Source organism: Malurus melanocephalus, unplaced genomic scaffold (genome assembly GCF_030028575.1).
Source record: "Malurus melanocephalus ecotype Western Australia unplaced genomic scaffold, MMel_1.1 scaffold_450, whole genome shotgun sequence".
Lineage (NCBI taxonomy): Eukaryota > Metazoa > Chordata > Aves > Passeriformes > Maluridae > Malurus > Malurus melanocephalus.
Window position 1 is genome coordinate 418,199 of NW_026623682.1, and position 23,137 is coordinate 441,335.

Sequence of the window (23,137 nt, forward strand, 5' to 3'; positions counted from 1 at the left end):
TGGAAAATATGTTACCACTGCAGCCCTGAACWGTACTGTAAAATGACAACCTTAAGAAGTGAAAGAATGACTGTATTATGCAGTTTAGAAAATGCAGCAAAATACAAATAATTATACTCTCTATGCTTCACTGAAATTCTAAATTAAAAAAACCTTGAGGCTTTCTATGGCCTTCCTCTTGTAAAACCATTCACTTTATTTTCACTCTTCCARCTTCTTGGAAGTGTCTGTCAAACACTTTAGTGAGCGAGATTTGTCCGTCATTACACGGGTGATCTCCGTAGGCAATTGTGACAGGCAATGTAAACAAAGTTTTTCCCAGAAACATTTCACAGCAAGATTATTTAAGAGCATAGTAATGTTTCTTTTTTGTTGGTGTTGTTGAACCAGCTAAATTTGATTGAAAACCTTGACATGAAAAGTCCCAAAATGCTTTGCAGCAGAAAATTTTGAGAGGTTKCTACAAGATTCATTTTGATACTCCTGGTTTCTCTTGGCTGTGCTACTCTCTAGACTTCTGCCACTCTCACATTTTTTTCAGCAGTACAGGCAATTTTTGTTGCTTTCTGTCCATTGCTGTCCTCCCCAGGTCAGCATTTATTAATATTTATTGCTGCATGCATCTCTAGCTTTATTTGCATTTCTTAACTTTCAAGCCAGTCTTGTACCATTAAGCTGAATGGCATTTTCCAATAAAAACTCAAAGATGCATAGAAAAAATGTCATCCTGTTTGTATTTTTTGTTCTGCATCAATCACAAATGTTTAATATCTGATTTTTTTCTGATATGAATGTTCAGTTTTAGTTTTGCCTCTCACTGGATGCAYAAAAATTCCTTTTCCACAAGAATACTTTTTGATTGGTAAATTAATAAATAGGCCTCTACAGAGATAAGTACAACTATATTGCAATTGTGTTTAATCTAGCTGTGCTAAATGACCACCTGATGGAAAATGTAGAACCCCAAGCATTTAGCCAAGTGTTTATTTCTAAGATATTTGGTTCATTCTCAGTATGGAAAAAGGCAGAGGATTAGAAATWCTGCATCTTCCTCAGTTTATCAGTGACTGACAATTGAAAATTAAATCCCAGAGGACTGAGAGAAGCACACAAAGCAACAGTGTTGGTAAAATAGAAGTTAAAGACTGACACCACCAATATGGAAAGTCCTCTTGGTTGTGTCAATGAAGCTGGCAAAACCCTTCCATAACTTAATCCAGACACATGGATCACCAAACTCAGGCAAGGGTTTGTGCCAAAAATAAAACTAAAAGCCTCCACAATTCCAAGGAGAAGAAAAAAGTAATTTTGACTCCAATACATTTGTATTTCAACATAATGTCTAAAGGCTAGGCTAATTTAATTAGAAATTAAATACAAACTAAAAATAATCAGACTAAGTGTGTTATTTTTTGAACTAATCATCCTGAATTGGTCTGTTTCCAGGTTTTTTGCTTAGTTTTTCATTTTTCTGGGAAAACAAAATAGGTTTCACTACATAGTGACTCAAAATGATCCAGTCAGYCCAAGATTTCTGGGGTTGGCCAGAGAAATGAAAAGAATAAARTATTCACACATCTGTATTTTAGACACTGCTGGTGTAAGCTAAAAGTCTGAGTCAGGGCTCCCTTGCATAACAATGAGTGAGAATCTCCTGGACAATCCTACAGTATTTTTTTCACCTTCTTTTTGACAACCATGTAAAAAAGCCTGGAAATTGGTGCTCCTTGGTGCGTGGCAGCCATTCCCAGCCCAAACCTCTGGGGATTGCCCTGTGCAGTGAAGGTAATCCACTGCAAAAACATTCCTGGTGTTCTAGGAGGAAATGATACAATGAGAAAACTGATTATTGTTCACAGGTTTATGTTGATAATTACTGTTAAATTCAGAATCCATCCTTGCTCTGTCATCCACCCCATCCCCTCAGGGATCTGTTTTGCTACAAAACAAYCTCCACTCTGCTCACCTGCAGAGCAACCTCCCCTGGATTCCCATCTTAGCAGAGCAGCTATTTTTCTCTCCTTCTTTTAATTAAAATCTCCACGTCAGTAGCATGTATTAAATCAAGTTCCATTACAAGCCCAGCTTTCAAGGGTGCATTTTTTTAAGCAGCTCATATTTTGTCAAGCCTAATTGCTTTAGTTCTAGGCAATATTAGTTGCAGAACAGCCAGTAATAACCTTTAGTCCTGGCAAATTTTCTCTCTACCAGAACTCAATCACATAACATAAACAGCTATAAAAGGAGGCTTTTTAAAGCTTTATTCATAATGTGTAGCACATGCATGTGGCAATGTATATCAGATCACAACACTGAAGGAAATATGAGATTTATCCATGATGTAAGTTATGCCAACATATAGTTAGTTGAGAGCATTAATTTGAATTTAGCTACATTAGAAAAGAGAGGAGGGAAAATGACATGCTGCTTTATTAGTGCAGGCTTTCCCAATTTAATATGAAACCCCATTTCTTGCTGTGTGAGTGTGGTTGGTCGGGGCACCACGCTTGATGATGCAACTCAGTGCAGAAAAAGCASACCATGGTGTGGGCAGAGAGAATCAAGGTGGTCTGTGTGAAGGAATGGATTCTCAGGATTCATGGGGAGGAAGAGAGATTTTACCTTCTTGGGATGGTGGCAAAAAGAAAGCTCTTAGGACTGAGAACTCAGAATGATACTGAGGATGGCCCCCAGAGCAGTGCATGCCCACAGGGAGCCCAGCATCAGACATATCTGAGAGCATTCCCCCGGCCCACAGGCAATGGAAAAGCCACATGCTGCCCATCCCCAGCTGGTGGCTGTCCCACAGCACAGTCTGGGTGTTCTCCAAAGCCCATGTGTAATTTATGGGGTGTATTCACAAAACATCTCTGCCTTAAGTCACTGAATTTGTTAATCCCCAGAGATGAGGATACAGCCTTCCCAGGGCAAACACACTGCAAGGATTTAAAACCAATTTATTTAACACTCAATCTAGGATATTTTAAGCCACCCTATTAGAGGAATATGCCTTGCAGACAGTTTTCAGCCTGACTAGTGGTCAGTAAGAAGAGAGTCTTCTCAAACCCTCCACCAACACACTGTCCTCTTCTAAAAGATGCCACAGTCACAGAAGAATTTATTGCATTCTGTTATTTCACTGGTTTCAGGTTTATTCACAAAATGAGTTACAAAACAGAAAGAACCAGTGAAATAATCTGAAATCTTGCAGTGCACAAGGATATTACTTTGAGAGCAGTAAGTAAATATGAAGCAAGTCACTGAGCCTTTAAAACAGAGAAAAGGCTGATAATGAGTTGTATTTTGTGGTTCCATATAGCCCAATTCACCTGAGAGCAGTATATAATAAAGAATCTTAAAGGCAGTCATAGAACTTCCCCTGTGATTCATAAACTCCCCTAATTCAAAAGTACACCATTAATTTCACAAGGATGGCTGCAGCTCTGGTTTGAGCACAAAGAGGCCAAGATTCCCAGAAACAGAATCCTCTGCAGGACCCTCATGTGCTCCACCTGCACATTTGCATAGTTCAGGCAGGGTTTTTCCAAAAGGTAATACAATCCTCTTTCAAAGGATCCAATGCCAAGTGCAATTATTTGTAAGCATTTGAAGATTTCATAGAAACATTATGCATACAAATTTAATTTGAGGAGTTTTAGGAAGTCCAAATTCATTAGAGAAGGCTGATCACAACTGAAAAGCAATTTGTGACCCTGTCCAGCCAATTTRTGAATGTTCTGCAAACCTGAAGTGAAATGCTTTCTTTAGTAGTTGCAAGAATTGATCAATACCCAGTGTCTTGGGGTTTGTATAAATACTTTACAATTATTTACATATAAGAAAAATATGATTACACAACTGAAAGAAGTTAAGTATCCAGGTTATTTCCAAAATGAAATACAGGTTTGTCATTCTTAATGCAGAATTTTTCTACTTGAAATGCATCATAGTACCTCATTTTGTTCCTCTCTTATGAAGATTTAGGAACTGGATATATGAAGAAAGCACTAATTGAAAAAGTTGGAGCATAGTTACGATCCAAAAAGTAAGAATTTTTAAAAATCTTTGCGGCATAATGGAATTAATTTTGTTAAAAATAGTTGACATCAAGGTGTTTGGTTAAAACATTTTTGTCTTCCAAACTGGTTCAGATCCACAGAGCCTTCCAAACTAAACTGAGTTGCCTCAATAGGTTTCTCCTCCCCTCTCCACAGATGCCCAGCAGAGGTGTCCATCCCTCTGTCCCTCCCCTGGATTTGTGTCCATCCCTCTGTCCCTCCCCTGGACTTGTGTCCATCCCTCTGTCCCTGCCGTGGATTTGTGTCCAGCAGCTCCCCATCCTTCTGGTGTAGGCATCCCTGCCTACCCAGTTCTGTGTCACAGGGACTACCATGTGGAGTAACCCATTGCTTGCAATAGCTCCTAAGACACAAACCAGATACAGAACAGAGCTTAAAAAATATCTTTTCTTCAAACAACCCTTTTCAACAGGTGGTGATAACAGAGCAGTGATATAAGGTACAGAGTGTAAAAAAAATAGGAAATAAAGTATTTTCTTTCTGGAAATCTTCCTAATGGGTTACCATAGAGAGAGATTTAACTATTTCATATCTCTGTTATGGACTTTGTTTTGTTTGTCAGCTGGGTTTTTTATTTGTAATTATTTTTGTTTAATGAAACACTCAACATCCTTTAAAGATGAATATACAGGTAAGCATTATTCTGTTAAAAAGCTAAATATCCTCTTAAAGTACATTTTTATGTTACATAATTATACTAATATCCTGGTGAAGAATAGATCTAGGATTGGTCTGCATAACAGATAATAGGACCCCACAGAGTTAAAAAATGTACAAAAAACGGTAGTTTTATTTGTGTTATTTACATTGCACACTGCCTGAACCTGTAATTAGAGGAAAGCTTTCTTTAGCAGAGACCACAGTAAGCAGAAACCACACTAAGCTGTGAAAAGAAAGCTGCTGCCTGGTCCAGTTAATTACTAAATGTAATTGCAGTGCAATTTTATCTTTCAGACCAATTTTCAAATTAGCGGCTTGGTCTGTTCCTGATCCATCGGCCTCGTTATTGGCCTGGGACAGGACACTCACAGGGAGCTGAGAGCAGGACTTTGGGCATTTCTGGTTTCCTGGAGCAGCACTCCTGAGCCCTCAGGTYTTTGCTCACCCCAGACTGCAGCTGGAGCAGGGTCTGGAAGCTTTGGGGCTGCCAGGGGGATGCTGCTGTTCAAATGGACACATCCACCACAATATTGCAGGTATATTTTACATTTCTCAGTGAATGCTGAGGTAATATCCRCTTTTACCTTCATTCTCTCTGTTGTCATTGGCTAAATTAGGGGGGTTAATAATTTCAAGGCTTAGAGCGAGCAGATCCCCAATAGAAGAAGCTGAAGTAGGTGAAAATAGCTAAAGATAGACCTGGGGGGGGGAAAAAAAATATTAGCAGACAGTGAGGATGATTGAATAGAGCAAAACTGGAGTTCAAGTGTAGGCTTGGATGGTAAAAAGCCCCAGAATACAGAAGTGCTTGGATCTGGGCAAGTACAGTGATCCTGTTTTCTCATTTAACTCTTTAAAAAGTATCAGAAAAAGGCCAGATAACCACAACCACAAAAGATATTGTGAGCAGAGTAGAGCCAAGTGTCTAAGTGTATGTTTAAACCCTCTAAAATGCTCACAGAATTTACAATAATACCAGATCCATTTGTCGGATCCATACAACAACATTAGACATGATTGGTGCAGCAAAAGCCTAAGTTATTCTATTTTTAGAACTGAAGTTCAATTTTGATTTCATTTTCCAAAACTGACAAACTATTGCTATGGACTAATGCACCAGCCTGTTTGTAAATCTAAATCTCAACCTGTAAACTCCAGCAGGCACATGAACCTGACTTTAAATGCACCTGGACACTGCAATGGAAATAGAGAAATAAATAGCAGAAGCAGTGTGAAAACYTATTCTGATGGAAGAAAAATGTTACATCCAGAAGGGAATGCAGCTCAAAGATATAATTGCAATAACTACAAGTGAAATGGTTCTGTAAGTAGGTATCATGTGGAAAACAAATTAGCAGAACTTGAAAACATCTGGAATAGATATCAACATAAAGCTCAAAAATGCATTTGAAAAGCAAACAAGATTCCAGCAGAAATATCATGGAAATTAAAGACTGGAAGCAATCCTTAAATATGGATTAATGGAGGCCTGAATTCAGCTAATAGAAAGGATTTGTTATTTTTATTCCATTGTCATCATCAGTTTGCTATCTATATTTTGTCTGATAAAGTGAAATAAGAACTCAGTTGACACATTTGTACTGAAACATAAAAGACTGAGAAAAAAAAAATTGATTAAAATACTTACCATTATTGAATATTTTACCTGCTCTCTAGGTCTACATATGTCATTTTATCAATAATAAGCATTACTGTCACTTTAGCAACATAAATTGCTAAATAAAATATCAGGAAATGGGGTCAGTTCTTATAAGGGCCAGTCCAAAGTCCATTTGTCTCCTATTAATAAGAGGGAATAATAAATAAATAAGGGAAAAACTCCAAACAAGTCTGTTTCCAGAATAAACTCTGCTTACCAGAAAGATATTCAGTTGAAATGTGAAAAACAGGCTTCATGATGAGATACACAAAACACAGAATATGGCATTGTTCTAGACCAGGTGTTTTAAACAGACAAGAAAATAGCAGTTTGGGGGTTAATTTAAATGTCTTCTCACATTGATTCATATTTCTCATAATTCATAATACAACATATTGTCTTAGTATATAAACATCCATATATTTCTACAGTTGGAACATGAGGATTTTATCACCAAATTGCATTACCAGGGCACTATTTTAAATCCATCAACCATTTTGAAAAGCCAACAAATCCCCTTACATCACCACCACTTCCCAGACACATTTCTCAGTAAGTTCTTTACCTTGTCCCCCCTTCTGCCATTCCTTGCTCAGTTCCCCCCTCGGGGGATGGGCTCTGTGAGGCTGAAGGATGTTGAGTGTTCCTTCCTCAGTCAGGACCAGACAAAGACATCCTACAGACAGACCTTCTTCCCCATTTCCCTGGCTCTTWGCATTTGTTTGGGAAGCAAGATTGATTTCAAAGCCACGTTGAAATTGAGAAGTTGTTTCTTGCTGCCCCTGCCATGGAAGCGACACCGCTTTGCTCTGTGGTCTAGAAATGCAATTTTACATAGATAAAAAGAATGTGCTCATCTTGAGAGGGCAGCARTCCCACTGACCCCAAAGGGCACAGTGCTGAGCACAAACTGAGAGCTTTGGAGGATTGGGACATTGCAGAAATGCCATAAAGATTCTCCATATGCAGAGCAGGGGGAGACCAGGAGGACAGGRCTGCTCACCACAGTCACCTCTTCTTCCCAGAGTGGATATTCTACCTGGGAGCATCTTCCAGGAATCCTCCCTACTCTGTCATCTCAGTGACTCTGAGCTTTACAAAAGCCAACTTTACAATAAAACAGAGAAGGCTCTATTTTAATTGTCACAAACAATAGGTATAATTATTTTCCTTTGGGAAACAGAAAATCTCTGCTCTATTTTCCTTTTGACTGCATAGCCCTCTCGTCTTTCCATTCTAATTTTTATTGTGTGGTCAAAATGAACCATTTCACAGAATTATGGAGAGGTTTGGGGTGGAGAGACCTTAAAGCTCATGCCACCTCCTGCCATGGKCAGGGACACCTTCCACTGCCCCAGGGTGCTCCAAGCCCTGTCCATCCTGGCCCTGAGCATTTGCAGGGATGGGGCAGCCACATCTCTGAGCCATAATCACTCTCTTTTTCAAGAGCAGACAAAGTTAAAGCTTCCATACTGGAACATGCTGACCTGAAAGAAGTGCCTCTTTTGAAACAATTTGCYACATTTGGAAATTCTGATCATTGATAGCAACTGGCACATTCAGAACTCTCAATTTCAACTGACAGACTCATTAGCAAAACCTGGAGCTAAAAGATTAATAATCAGTGAGGAAAAGGATTCCAGGCTCACCATAATTTAAGATGACTCTCTAGACATGGGAATATGAAGTAGAATTACCAAAAAAAATATTGAAGGTGGTTTAATTCACCATTTATAAGAATGAATAACCAATAATGATAATAATTAATAAACAGTTAAAGACATCCAGTATGATGTAAAGTTATAAGTACATTAATGGATGTTCACAACTGCTATTATCACTATTTTTATTGTAATGTGCAAGGATTAACTCATAAATGTGTTAAAAAAGGGTGAACCATTAACTTTTATAAGTAAGTAAAAAATACTAACTTAATGTACAGGTTGAGCAATTTTTTTTTTTTTTTTTCTGGTAAAGCAAGGATGTTTCACCAGAAATAACTGGCAATGACCACAGCTTGTTTTATTGGCATTTTTACAGTAAAACTGAATGCAAGCCATAAGGCAGTCAGTACCATGAAACACAAAGAAACAATGAAAAGGAGCTATGGAAGGGCAAAAAATCAAGACACCAAAACAACTTTAAATCTTCTTTTACTTTGTTGCCTTTTCAAATAACTGGGTTGTCTTTTGATGGTTTTTGGTAATTTCTACTCCAGTGATGTTTGTGCTCCATAAAGCAACTTTCCATCTTACAGCACTGAAGCTGCATGGCTGTGGTTTGGACCTCARCTCCAGAATGTTCTCAGTAATTTGGCTCTGCCTCAGACCTTTCTCAGTGTTTCACAGTTTGGCGTTTTCATCAGTTGTTTTCTCCATCATTACTGGATTGGTGCAACAAATTGAAATTAATTACTTGCTCTTTGGAGTATGCCACAGTTCCAACTAATTTAGCATTAAATCAGAGGCTAATTATACTTTGCAGCCCCGTGAGGAAGCTGAGAGGCTTGTAACAGAGCTCACAAGGAATCACCCATTTCTTGGGCTCTGCAGGGAAGTACTTTCAGTGAAACACTGAAATTTCAGCCAAGCAGGAAGGAAGGCCACTCTCATCATCATCCTAACAATTAATAAAACTAAGATTGTGGCCCCTCTCTTGCAACTGAGGAGCTGTCTTGGTTACCCTAAGGTTTTTACAGAAATTGATACTAAATAAATTGTCTCCACATCGTTAAAGTTCTTTGTTTGAGCTACTATTCACGTACCAGATTTGTTCTGCAGGTATGACTGCATCTGTCACAGAAAGCACCCAGCTAATGTTCTTCAGTGAGGGAAAACACGTGCCTGCAGCCTGCTCTGACCACAGGAGTTTCCATTTAAGCTGTGTTTACTCCAGCTGTGTAACTTTTGGGGAGTGCAAAGATGCAAAACAGAGGATGGGTTGGACAAGGAGCTGATGGAAACCACGGCTGCGCGTGATACTGGAATTGTTCATTGCTAAAAATACCTGCGTGTCAAAACTCTGGGCATCATATTCCTTACTAAGAAATAGATATCTGAGAGAAAAGAATTAGGGCTGAATTTGGAGAGTAAAACATGAGGTCACTATTTTGCACTTGGCCTCCCTGGGTTGTAGGTGTAAGAGAACAGTCTGATTTCTCTACAGAAAATCTTTTACTTCTGATCCTGTTTTATTTTGGTTTCACATGACAGACACTGCTAATTCAGTGAAGGAGTGACCCCTAGACCCTGTTTCTTCTCCCCAGGAGAGCTCCAATCAGTCAGATTTTTCTCTGCCTTCCTTTCTTCCAATGTATTTCAACTGGTTTCCCTAATTTTTTTTTCTGCTAATTCCCATTTCCTTCATAATCACAGGCTTTTATGTGACTTGCTGGCCAAGCGATTTTCAGGGGAGCTGTAATTGCCACAGGTCCTAAACATTAACCCTGCCAGGTGTCAATGCTGGGACTGCTTGTGCATTTGATTAATGACACCAGAGCAAAAAAATTGGKTTTTAATTGACTGTCATGTTTTTCTTCTTGTTCAAGTGCTCCTGAAACAGTCAGATGATGTGGAACAAAGGTTCCTTGGGAGAAAACACCTGAGATGCATGCTGAAATGTAAGGAATACAAGCTAAAATAATGAAAAGTGGAAGATCTCAGGGGCCTGAAGATGTATTGGCCATTTTACATGTGCAGAAATCTCAGCAAGCCTGAGCTGTTTCCATCTCTGATGACTTGGGTGGATGTTACACCACTGGGAGTAGAGCCATGACCAAAAGCTTGAATGTAACCTCTCTCCTTCATAAATAATTGTGCACAAAAATTAAATAATAGAAACRCAGGCTAATAGGTTCATAGAATTGTTTGGGTTGGAAGGGACAGTTTAAACAGCATCTGGTCCAACTTCTCCTGCAATTAGATCAGGTAACTTTGATCTTACTCATAAAGGTAATCTTGATCATTTCATTAACAAGCATRTTGTGTTATCTGGCTGGGGAAAGCCACACCACAAGGCTCAGTTTCACAGGARGATAAGGGATTTATTTCCCAACTTGTCTTCAAGGACTCAATTTACCTGCTGGGAGGACAGCACTCAAAGGGCTGAGCTCTCAAGTTGCACAGGTGTTTTATTTGAGCCAACAAACAGAAAGATCCATAAACCTGTTGTTCTTTTTTAGCACTTTTATGATCAGAAAGTTAATTTTTTTTATAAGATGAGGTCTTTCCCTCCTTCAAAAGTTGGAGTACTCAACCACCCATCAGTTACAAAGAAACAGCTTTAGGAGCCCTCCCAAAGTCATCAGTTGTAAATAAAATACAAGAGTTAAACACACACATCTCCACAAGCTACYGCTTGAATCATGTAATTTAGCAAAAGCTGTTGGAGTTGGATTTAGTGAACATCTCAAGACAACCTTCAGGCAATCCCAGAAAAAMCACTCAAAAGAGCAGTGGTTTCAATCTGTTGATGGTTAGGATCCTGCTGTATGTGTTAGCAGGTTCTTTTCTTTGTCCATTAAGTATGTGGGATGTTCCCACTGAATTCCACTGCCTTGAGTGAAAGGAGTGGAGCAAAACGAGCACAGGGTATTGCCCATGGCCTTGCCACCCTCTTTTTGAGGTGGCTCAACCCTGCTGAGCCAGATGAATAAGCCAAATCAGCAAATCCAGTCTCAAGCTAGCTCAGCTACTGAAGAGCACAAGTTGAATTAAATCAGTTTTCTTGAAGTCTTCCTGTTCAGCACAGCAGCCTTGGTATTTTAAGTACTTTGACGACACCTTACAACCTCTTTGACTTCAAGAAACACCAGTCCAGCTCTCACTTCTGGCCCATCTTCAGTGATGAAAATTCATGTTTCTTTTGGGTTGTTTTTGCTGAAGATTTAAAACTCATTTTTTGCTGCTGGAGTCCAATCACTCAGGGTAATTCTGGAACACATTTAAGGTTCTTGTTTGTTTGCACTTGTAAATGCTTCATTAACTTCTAGCTTTTCAAGACACAATTTCTTCAAAGTCCCTCTTATTGAAAAATCACCCTCCTGGTGACAGAAATCACTCTGGGGGTATAAAAAAACCCTCTAAAACAAAATACAATTGAAAAGGACGGGGTAGAATGGAAGCCAGGATGCTATTCCTTAATGATAGCGAGCGCCATGAGTGATCATTGCAATAAGTATTTGTTTGAGATGCAGTTATTATATATTGCCTAAATAYTTAAGTTTGCCAAACCTCTGATCAATTGAAACAGAACCCAGGCAGGCCAAGGAGCTGGAGCTAAACTGTTGGGGGGATGTGAAGCTGGCATTAGCACTGAAGCAGGAACAGAGGTAGTGGGAGGCACACAAAACCACAAAAAGTGATCTCATGTCTTTAAACTGTCCAAAGAATCATAATAATAAAGCTCTAGATGAGTGTTGAGGGGACACATGCCATTTCAGTGAAAATAGAAATAATTTTAAATGACATTTTGAAACATTCCATGGAAATGTATTTGAAATGTAATATGGGGACTCCAATAAAGAATATGCTTTTAATATATTGCAGATTATATGTGATCATCAGTTTAAGACTTCCCCTCAACAAGCAGGATAATTCAAGTAGACATCCAGCCTGTCTCTACAGTTTGTGTTGCCATCCTTTCAAATGAAARCTCTGATGTTTCTCCATGGCTGGAGAAACACAGAGAAGGTATGGTTTTAATTTTTCAAACTCCTTTGCAAATAAGCTTAAACATTTTACAGTTAAAAGGACAGAATATACATTTGCTGTGTCTGGTCAGTTTTAAAATCGTATCTGTTATGAATCATGTTCACTTTTAAAGTTCATTTAACTTGGCTTATGGTTTACTTWAAAAAAAATGTTATGCATCATTTGGATCTGCACTCCCAGYCACTATTAGTAATAATAAAGGCGTGCAGGTTCCATCTGATGGCCTTTGTATAAACTTGGATTTCCATAGGAGAAAACAAACAGGATCCACAGAGACAGTGATAAATCCCACAGGCTCATGCCACTATTGGTGCCAGGAGTTTTAATCCAGGCACAGCCATTACAGCTGTTTCTGCCACCCCTAAAGGGGTGTCTGTGTGGATGGAATCAGGGACAAAACCCCAATCCTATAACCCAGCACTGCAGTGTGTTTTTTTTGCTTTTGCCCCAATGAGCAATGTGCCTGTACAGTGAGATGAAGCCACAGAAAACTTTAGTGGAACATAAAAAGTCTCAGATCTTCTTGTGCTGAGCTCTTGTCTCAGTTCTGCAGCTATTTTGGTGTTCATTGAGATTACCTGAAACAGCTAGGTAACAGAACATTCCAGAAAGAGAAGAAATGCAGAATTTATAACGTAAATTCTTGCTTTCAAGGTGGATTAAGGTCCCTCAATTACCAAGACAGCTTCACACAGTGGTGTCACCCCCTCACACCCAATATTTTTTCTCTAGAGGTTACCCCAAGTGCCAAAACCACCAAGCTGGAGCCCTTATTTGTGTTTGAGGCCTCTGTRCTACTTTGCTTGGATCATGCCAACACTGCCCCCCAAAAGTCTTCCCCACCACGACATTTTTTAAAAACAAGCAGCAATWCACAGGCAGTGGATTTGCTGACCCTGCCAAAGGATCCAAAGGACACTGGACATTATCACCCMCAGTGCTCCAATAAACACAGGATGAGCCTCTGCCAAAATCAGATGTGGAAGCTGAACAGCAGAAGGATCCAGAACTCACACTGTCCACACATTTTCATCTTACAACTCCAATTAATGTCCTCGTCCCTCACCATAATGTGTTTCTAAAGAAGTAAAGGAGAAATCCCCCACAGATATTTGTCCATAAATGCTTGTGACAATGCAAGGACTTGTCTCCCATTCAGGGATGCTCACTGACAGTTTGAACACAAGAAAAACTATTTTCTTGTAATTACATCTGTCTCATAAATAAAATAAAATATACTTTCAAAAAGCCACCACAAGAAATCTAAACATGGTTGTAATGAATAACAAAAATCACTTTTTAGCACTGTAGCTTATAACCACAAATAACAAGCTACATTTTGCTGATGCTTTCCCGATGCCCAATTTGATACAGTCTGCAGAGCAGCCCTTTCTGGCTACGATCATGGTCTAAGCTTCTCTTCTTCCATCTCCTTTCCATCATACATGGATAAGGGACCTTTTTGTCACTGCAAAATGTTGGAGTAAGATCACCCTGAACTTCCCAGCCTCTTCAGGAGAAATTTTTCCATTCTTTTAAAGCTCTTGGCATGCACAGCTACCTGTGCTGTTTAGTCCAGTTAAATAAATCCCTCTCACAAATCCAGGAGTCCAGTACAAAGCTTAATTATGCAGAGATGGTGATGGCAAAAAAGGGATACCCTAAAGAATCACTCTTCTGACAACAGGGGGGTAGCTGTGAGAGCCGTGGGTCCAGTGCCTGGAGTAGATGCTCTATGAAKTCTCTCAAGGCTCCTCCAAGTCAGCATGAACCCGCAGTGATGAACCAGGCTCAGAGCAGACAAATCTCTGTGGTCCCACAAGGAGCCTCAGCACAGCTGGAGAAGCACAAAATGTTTCTCCAGGTCTGTGATTGACTTGTTGGGAGTGGCTGGGAACAGAGACAGCCAGGAGACATGGAGCTCAGCTCCACTATGGACACCTGTCCTGAGGCTGAATGGTTATTTGGGAAAAAAAACAACCAAAAATCCAAAAGCCCAACAGGGCTGCATCTATGGAGGAGACCAGGGTAAACTCAGCCATGGGAATGGATTTAGTTCAGGAGTTATCACTCAGCAAGCCTGTGCTTTAAAGCATAATCAACCCAAAACCAGAGAAAACCTCAAGTTCACAGATGGCCAATGCCAAAGTGTGAAGTATTTCTCCTGTGCCACAATGGAATTTAACAACAGCACTAATATTTACCTCAACACTGTCTTTAAAACCAAAGGTATTTATGCTCTCTGGAAAACAAACCACAGAACAGGCAATGTAATTAACTCCATTTACTGAGCACAATGAGGAAGCTTGCCAGGACTGCCTGAGACATCCAGAACTTTAATGGGAACTACCAGCAGCCACCTAATAGAAGTAGGTAATGGCTAATGAATAATCTATTCCATGCATTTAATACTTATTTCCATTTTAAAACTGTCTATGAGCATATTATTTACTGTCAAATAACTTCTAGAGCAGTTTCTTGAAAGCTTTCACACGCAAAATGCATTAGTCAGATGTACATAYCCTTGGAATGATTTCTTGTACCATGTTTAAACAATAAAAAGCTCAAAATTTACCCAGGAACAATGAAGTTGACTTATTTTATTAAAGTTTCCTATTTTGATGAATGCTCACACCTCACTGGCCATTYTCACAAAGCAAATAGAGCAGGCAGGAGCTCCCACAACAAAAACTGACTGAGCAAGTGTTGTTTACACCCTTCCCTCTGTCACTCTGGAGACGACTCTGTTGACTGTTTGGCCCATCCAGAAGTTGATCAATGTGGCAAACAAAGCCCTTTCCCCTCTGCTCCTGGGGCCAGTGTTGCTGGGGGAATTCTGGGGCAGCATGAGAATAACCAGTGCTGCATCCACACCCACCCTGCCTCGGAGCCCGAGGCTGTGCCAGGAGAGCATCACCCTGGGGAGCCTCACTGCCTCTGCAAGGAAGGGTTTGCTCTGGAGCTCAGCCAGATCACCACGTGCTGCCAGCACTCGTGGGGATCCTCCTCAGTGCTGGAGCCAGAAGGAGCAGCTCAGTGACYGAGTGCAGCTTTGTGGGGAGCAGTGGGGCTGAGTGAGTCTGACCAAGGACCACAGGCAGCACCATGGGGACAGAGGGACCAAAGGTCATATATCCCTGGAGGTGTCCAGGGCCAGGCTGGATGGGGCTTGGAGCACCCTGGGATAGTGGGAGATGTCCCTGACCATGGCAGGGGGTGCAATGAGATGAGGTCTCAGGTCCCTTCCAACACAAACCATTTTATGATTCTGACTCTTGATATTGGTGCTTAAAATGTTGTCCCACCTGGACAAGTATAACCCAAACATGTTTGTAGGGGATGCTGAAAGTATGGCTGAGTTTGATATTTAATATATCAAATATCAAAAGTAAGGATGACAATGTTCCTTGCATGCACCTGACATAACCTTTGGATATACAAATGGAAACTTAATATTCCAACTCCTTAGCTGTTCTAAACACAGACACTTTAACTGCAGGTCCCACCATTTCCCATTCCCAGTTTATCTCAATATATAAGTAGAAATAGGATTATAATTTAATCAAAATAAATATTGCAAATATGAGAGGTTGGAGATGTAAATACATAGACTGTTGGATTGTAGAGTCACAGATTTGCTCTTGGGATTTGCAATCCATTGCTGAAAGAGGGATCAGATGCAGAACAATTCAGGTGATCAGCACAAGCTGTTGTGTCAAGTTTTCCCACGCCACTGTGCCACCAATCCCCTGCACAGACAGGGTTCCTCAGACCATGGGTAAGCAGGAGCTTTCATGATGAAGCATTTCAGTTGTGTCATCTCCTGTGCATCCTTTGCTGTCCCCAGAAGGGCTGCCAGTGACTTTCAAAATGCATTCAGGAGTTCAAGGAACACGTGCAGTTTTGGACAYGCAAGGTGCCCCTCCCTGCCCTCTCAGTGCCAGGCAGTGTCCCCAGGTTCTCCCTTTGGCCCAGTGTGCACATTTGTGTTCCTCCCTGTCACACCTGAATGTGTCACTCAGCCCCACTCAGCCCCAGCCACCCCTCCTAGGAGGTGCCATCCATGTTTCACATCACCCACATYCCTCAGTGTCCCCCAGCTGGCAGGGCTGTGTCCCTGGGAATGTCTGCAAGAATAAACCCTGGTGCAGCTCTGCCCTACAAGGAGCACAGAGCAGCTCTCTGAGGTGCATCCACCCCATGAGCTGCAATCTGAGCCAGGGAAGGCTTCCCCACCTCAATTTAAATGGCATCCCTACCTGCTGGTGCATACACATTGAACAGCAACAATGGCAAATTCCTGACAGGCTGTAACCAGAGCATTCCAGAMACAATGAGAGTGAATGAAAGGGAAAATTTTATACACAGAGTCACAGAATGGTTTGGGTTGAAAGCACAAAGTGGTTTGKCTTGAAAGGAGCCTTAAACACCATCTCATTCCGAATCACAAACATCTGATGGCTGGACTGCTCTCCAAAATAAAGGTTAAAGAGACCAAGAGCACTGAATGGATTTTTACACATATTCTAAAATCTTTCAGGACTGACCTCAACAGAACTCTCTTTCTTGGGAACTGCCTCTATCAGTACAGAATTAAAAAAAAATCATTATACTGAGATAAAGACATTGAATAAATTCATGGGGAATGCTYACATTTTGTCAAAATAAAGGATTCCCATCCCCACAAAACATTTCTAAGGGAAGTCAGTGGTTGTTTCACAAACAGGTCATGTTTGCAGACAAGCTCTTCCTGTCTGGGCTCTCTGCTGCTAACCAGGCAGTACACTCACATGATAGGGTTCTTTTAGTTGAGGAGCTTAACAGAATTTCTCTCCTCTTTTCCAGCACTGCAGAAGACGAAAGGGACAGATGAATATAAATACTGAAATTGTCCTTCATGTTCAACTAGATGGATGGAGCAACACTGTGCCATGTGTGCTGTGGGCATGATCTCTGCTATGTGACACTGCTCAGCAAGAATTTTTTCCCAAGGAATTACACCAAATGCAACCTGAAGTTGCATAATTGTAGAATCATGTGGCAGGAGACASCTCAGCCCTGTTATCAGTCTGTAGGATCAGCCTGGTGTCAGCTGTCTGAACAGGACTCACCCCTGATGGGTGCAGGCCCAGCCTCCCATCAAACACTCTGATGAAGAGATCCCCAACAACTTCATCACTCCCACAACCACCCTGTCCTGGGAACATCAATCTGCAGCAGCTCCAGACCACACTAAGTCACCATGTCTGTTAGAAATATAGAAAATATATTTCTCTTCTTCCTTGTTGCAGCTTTTTGGATGTTTCATGTTACAGTTTTYCCTCAGGTATTTTCTTCTTCAGCAGCTCCTGCAGTCTCCTTGTACTTCAGGTTTCCAGATTTCAAATCACTTCCCCTGATGCCCTTTGGACACTTTGGGGCTCGGTGTCCAAAACTTGCCATGACACCCCAGTTCAGGTCTTTACCTTTCCACAGCCAAGTAGAGAGAGAAGCAGGGATCACACTTCTGCCTGGCTGCAGCTCTGCTGATACACTTTATGGCAATATTTGTATTTTCACAACACTGAATCACTGCTAATTCACATTCACTTGAAGCAAATCACAGGTGGCTTTTGGCAGGCTGGGGCTCAGCTCAATCCCCATGGATTGCATGAGACATTSAACAATATTTGTCTATTCAGTAGAGGCAAAATAAATAACCCAAACTCGTATGTCAAGAAAATTTCCGATTCTGAGCTTGTCCTCCAACACACRTGCAGATTTCCAGTGCTTTATTTTYAAATCTCTTGTATTTCCAAAACAAACTGAAAAGAAAACCAACTTTGCATGGCCCACTCAGCATCTCCCCCATCCTGATAGGGAATTGCCAGCAGTTGCTCTCTGACCCTGGGTTTCCAGAGGGCTTGCACCCCTCCCAGAGTATTTTCAATACTTCTGTCATTTACTGATTTATGAAGAGAGCATACGAAATTATCTCAAAAACCCTACTAAAACCCAGACATGTGGCATCAGTTGCAGTTTCAAAAACATTTAGTTAAACTATTCCTGTCTGCCATGAACTCCAGGTAGGGAGAAACCAAGGAAAAGCAGAGCTGGGTGTGAAGCTGAGCTCAGGAACTGCTCTGACCCTGGGGTTTGTGGCAGCAAACGCAGATGGGAGAGGAGAAGGTGTGCCCCAAAGCTTTTCCCAAGAAATGTAGGATTTGATTTGTTAAAAAGCACCATTACAGCTCTTCTCCATTTGGCATCAGGACAGAGTCCAGGGCAAGATCCATGACTCCTGAACCATTCCCACTTCGACTGACCCACAAATTTCCTTCTTTCCAAGAGAGATGTAAGATTTTTATGACCCTCCAGGCAGTTCCTGGGGTCCCACACTGGAGATTTCCAAGCCATATTAAATCTAACTTACACCACTGAGAACACGGTGCTGCGTTACTGTTCATTCTCAGGTCCCAAAGTCATTGACCTCTCCCTTCCCATTAAATCATACCTCTTGTAAGAAACCAACAGCACTTTACACTTTTCCAAAGTGTTTGCTACACTTAGTAGTCATTAAACTGCTGCATGGAGCAGAGACAGAAGCAAATTTAGAACTAGATGATGATAATGATGAGGATGATCTTTAAGGTCGCTTCTAGCCCAAGGCATTCTCTGATTTCATGAACAGCATCTCTGCTGAAATGTGTTTAAGGTAAAGAACATCACCTCTGCAACAAGGAGACAATTCTTCAAGGAAATCCGAGAGAGCAAAGTTCCATTTTCTTAAAAGGAAGTAGTTATAAAACTGGATTATAAACCCAAAAGTGCATCACTATCAATCACTAGGAAATAGAGACTCCACRTTTTTCAGGGTTTCCTTCTCAAAATAGCCAAAGAAGATTTTATTTCCAGTTTATTCACTTATCTGCTTGGCAGTCTAGCAACAATTTAAGCAGGCTAGTAAAAACCTCCAGTAGAGGACATTAAAATCTAAGTCTGGGGATTAAATTCTCATCTTGCAGAAGCTAATTAGTGAAAATTTCTTGTGCCTACACATAGGTAAAAACTAAAAATATTTTCTCTCCAGTAATATCCTATTTTAGAAATTCCAGAAATTTAATATCTCTTTAAAGAAAAACTCCCGCAACATTTCCACTTTTGGAAAAAGCAGAAACACATTGCAGTTACAAACAATATATTTCTTCCCTATGTTTTTGTTTAAATACACTGCTTTTGAGTTCATTAGTACAAGGATGCTGYGTTTTGTGGTTGACAAATCACACCTTTTGTCACCCAGCTCTTGGCAATCAACAACTGTGAGAAAGAAAAATTATTGAGAAAAAAAAGTTGTTTGTCCCCCAGATTTCCCACCAAAAGTCATCCACCTTAATTTAGGCACTGTAAGAAACCTCGGTGCATCTCCAAAATCTCTATTAAATTTACTCCTGTGTTTAAAGTGAACATAAGTATTTTCAATAATATTTTATTAGGAATAGAAATCTAAGCCTTTCTTCCTTTTATAACCCTCTCATGTCTTGCATTTCAAGTCTTTCTTCCTTTTATAGCCCTCCATGGCACGTGAATGAATTGCAGTGACATGCAAAGCCCCACAATGCTGAATTATCGGTGAGCTTTGTGTCTGATGGAAAACAGGACACAAAGAAAGTTTCCCAAARTGTTACACAGAGACCAGCTCCTGTGTTTATGAGAGCCTCAGAGAAGGACCACACAGAAGGGAAATCCAACCCTTCCTCACACTTATCCATGGGGCAAGGTGCATGGGACACTGGAAAAATGCTGATGTGAAAAAAGCAGAGCTATCCTGATGTGGAAAGGAGGTGAGAACAGGACTGAATGTTCTGCTGCAATAAATWATCTGAAGCAGAACAATCTAAGGCACCCTTGAAAGGGACCAGTTGAATAAGGAGGAAGGTTTGGGGTGGTGGTGGTTGAAATTCAGTCCATACTGGRGAGGTCCTGAGAAATTCCCAGTTCCCAGAGGAGAGCTAAAGAGTCACGTAGCACACAGGAGGTCCTGGAATAGGGACTTGTCCTTGAGRTGCTGAATCCTATGAGAGACAAGTCACTGAAACTGTTGGAGCCACCGGGGCACCCCACAAAACCAAAGACTGTGAGCAGAGAAGGGAGGGTTTCTGTTTCCTTGRGCGTGGATGTCCTTAGGGATGTCCCAGGCATTGACCACCCTCCTCTGTTCAGGGGTAAGGATCCTCCATGGCCTTTGCTCACACAGGTGGGRCATGAAGGGGTCTGAACCTCCCAAAATGCAGCCACAAAATAGGATGGAATAGAACATCCCCTTGTGTTAGTGCCTCTTGTCACAGCAGCTGGAGAGCTCCAGGGTCAGTTAATCCAGTGCACAAAATCCAATCAACATCTCAGTGCCAGGAACATCCCAAACTGTTGCTCAGTCTGATAGTCAAAATTAATCAAAATATCCATGGTTTGAACAGTTCCACAGGTCCAAATCTATTACATGCAGCAGCAAAAGAAAAAATTCCCTGAGCTTCAACCCCAGTGAGGCACCAGAACAAGGCAGCAAAATTGTGCAGACACGTTTTGGGGAAATTTCCATGACCATTACCTTGACAGATTTTTTTTCATTTCCTGCTTCTTTTTTATTACACACTCTTGGAAACCTCAGTGACTTGAGCAGTCAATTTTTGATTCTTGGTCTCCAATGCTACCACATCCATGAAATGGAATGTGTTTCTGCTTCCAGAATGCCACAACAATGGAAAGGAGGGTTCTGACCCTCTTCTATGCCTTCCAAAYACTTTTTTACACCCATTGAACACACTGAAATCTCAGAATGTTGTGGCTGTCTCACTTGGACAGCACCCCAGAAAGGCTGTGGTCTCACCTCTGGGTGTACTAAGAACTGAGTGCACCACTGATCAAAAAAACCCCACACATATTTATTGAATTTTTTTAGTACTAAGGTCTCCCCTAAAAAGATTATCTCAGTCCTGGGTAGGGAAAAGAGCTGGAAGAGTCCAGGTGTTGGCACAGTACCTGTCAGTGGATGGAACATATTTAAAGTGCATTAAATGTCATTTCAGGTCACGTGACAGCAAATGATGCCTTGGGACTATAATTTTAATGAAAATTCGTTATCAGAGAATTAAGTCTGGTCATAGTCCTAGAAAATGCAGAGCAGCCCTAGTCTGCAGATTGTGAGGTGAGCGGAGCTTGGTCTGCTCAGAAGATCAAAAATRTTTATTGAGTTGTTTTATTTAATAATTGAGCCATTATGTAATTTGAATTCCTRCAAGCACCAAATGTAAGAGAATTCCTTGTTTCGCTTGTCACTGAAATCTGCTGTTAATCAGATATCTGGTTATATTTAAAATCCTTGGAATTACAGAAGACTCAAATGGCTCATTCATAATGGAAATTTTGAAACTTGCAGGAAGCAGCTTATCTGAAAATAACTCAAACCCCTTAAAACAGGATTTGAGTAAATATTSTTCTTGGGTTACAGAGGGATAAAAACTTGAGATTTTGAGATTTGTGATGCATAAAAAATATGATGAAATGCTAAAACCCAAAGTATTCATTCACCCACTTGCCACAGAGACAGAYACATTTTGTTTTATTGTAAATTTGTAGATATTTTATGTCTATAATGCTATTTCATCCTGACTCAARAACTGGATATTTTGCTATTACAGAACTTCTCATCCTGTTCTGAAAACACAGAGTCAGTGTGAAACACCTGCCAGCATTGCAGATGATCAAAGTCACTGGGTGATCTATCAACACACAAATATTTCATTATATAGAAGTCACCACAAATTGATCCAAACCCACYGAACTCAAAGGAAGTTTTTTGGTAATGTCAATATTTTTTTTTTTACTAAAACAGGAGATTTGGACAAGATTTCAAGTAAAACACAGTTCCATGTTGCTCTGGTCAGCTCAGGAATCATTCAGAGATTGTTGGTGCACCATAGCCCCAAAGCCCTTTTTTCCATGGGTCAAAATGGAATTCACCAAAACCCAAACATTTTTACATTTTAATGTTATGGGCGAAAATGTTTTTATGATATGTCTAAGACATAGCACATCTTATAATTGAGTTCCAGGAAGCTTTAGATGCCACAGACACATATGAAAAATATGTGCTTCTCCAGCATTCATACAGAATAGTAGTTAGGAAAAGAATAGCAATAAGCAAAATTAATCCATAGTCATAGTCTGCACTTATGGAGGACAAGTTACTCACAGCTTGCCAGAACTTMTTTTTCATCATACAAAAAAGTACATTTTAGTATTTACCAGTGAGTGCCATGTGCTTATATTTTAATTTCAGACTTACACTTCTATCGGAACATTTTCTGCCTGTTGGATTCATCCTACCATGAACCTGCTGCTACTTAGATCAGTTTATGTCACTGACTTCCACAGTGAATCTATTGCACAGARCAGAGACTCTATCCTGAGCTGAAGACACTGTGGATTGCTGCTATACAAGATGCAGTAAAATGGATAATGGTGTAGAAGCAGCAGATCAATGAGGAGCTCCTGTGCAGGCTCAAAAATCTGGATAATCAGCAGTGATGGGAAGCAAATYCAAAAAAAGAGAACATGGCAGTTAAATTGAGTTTACTAAAATTACTTGAGTATGGTAGGAGCTCTTCTAAATGCGCAGAAGTGTCACAGTTAATTGCTTGTGAAACTCATTCTGGGGTTTTTAAYCATTCCTCAGTGCAAACTAACAAGCTCTGGGCCTCCTCTCTGCCTCTCATCTTTTTTAAGGGCATGTGACTTCATTGCATCTGCCAGCAAGATCTCAATATTCCATTTCTTTGCCCTCTCAGCAATTCTCATTCCCATCAAAGCCAAGACAGACACATGCTGGGGCTGTTGGTTCTACAAATAAAAAACCAAACTGGAGATCCTGGTTCAAATCAAATACCTGGAAAACTGACTTGTTCTATCTACCTTCAGCAGCTTTCTTTAGAAATCACAACTATTTGTGGATGAACCTTCCCCTGCTCCCACCCCACCAAGGTTTGTTAAAG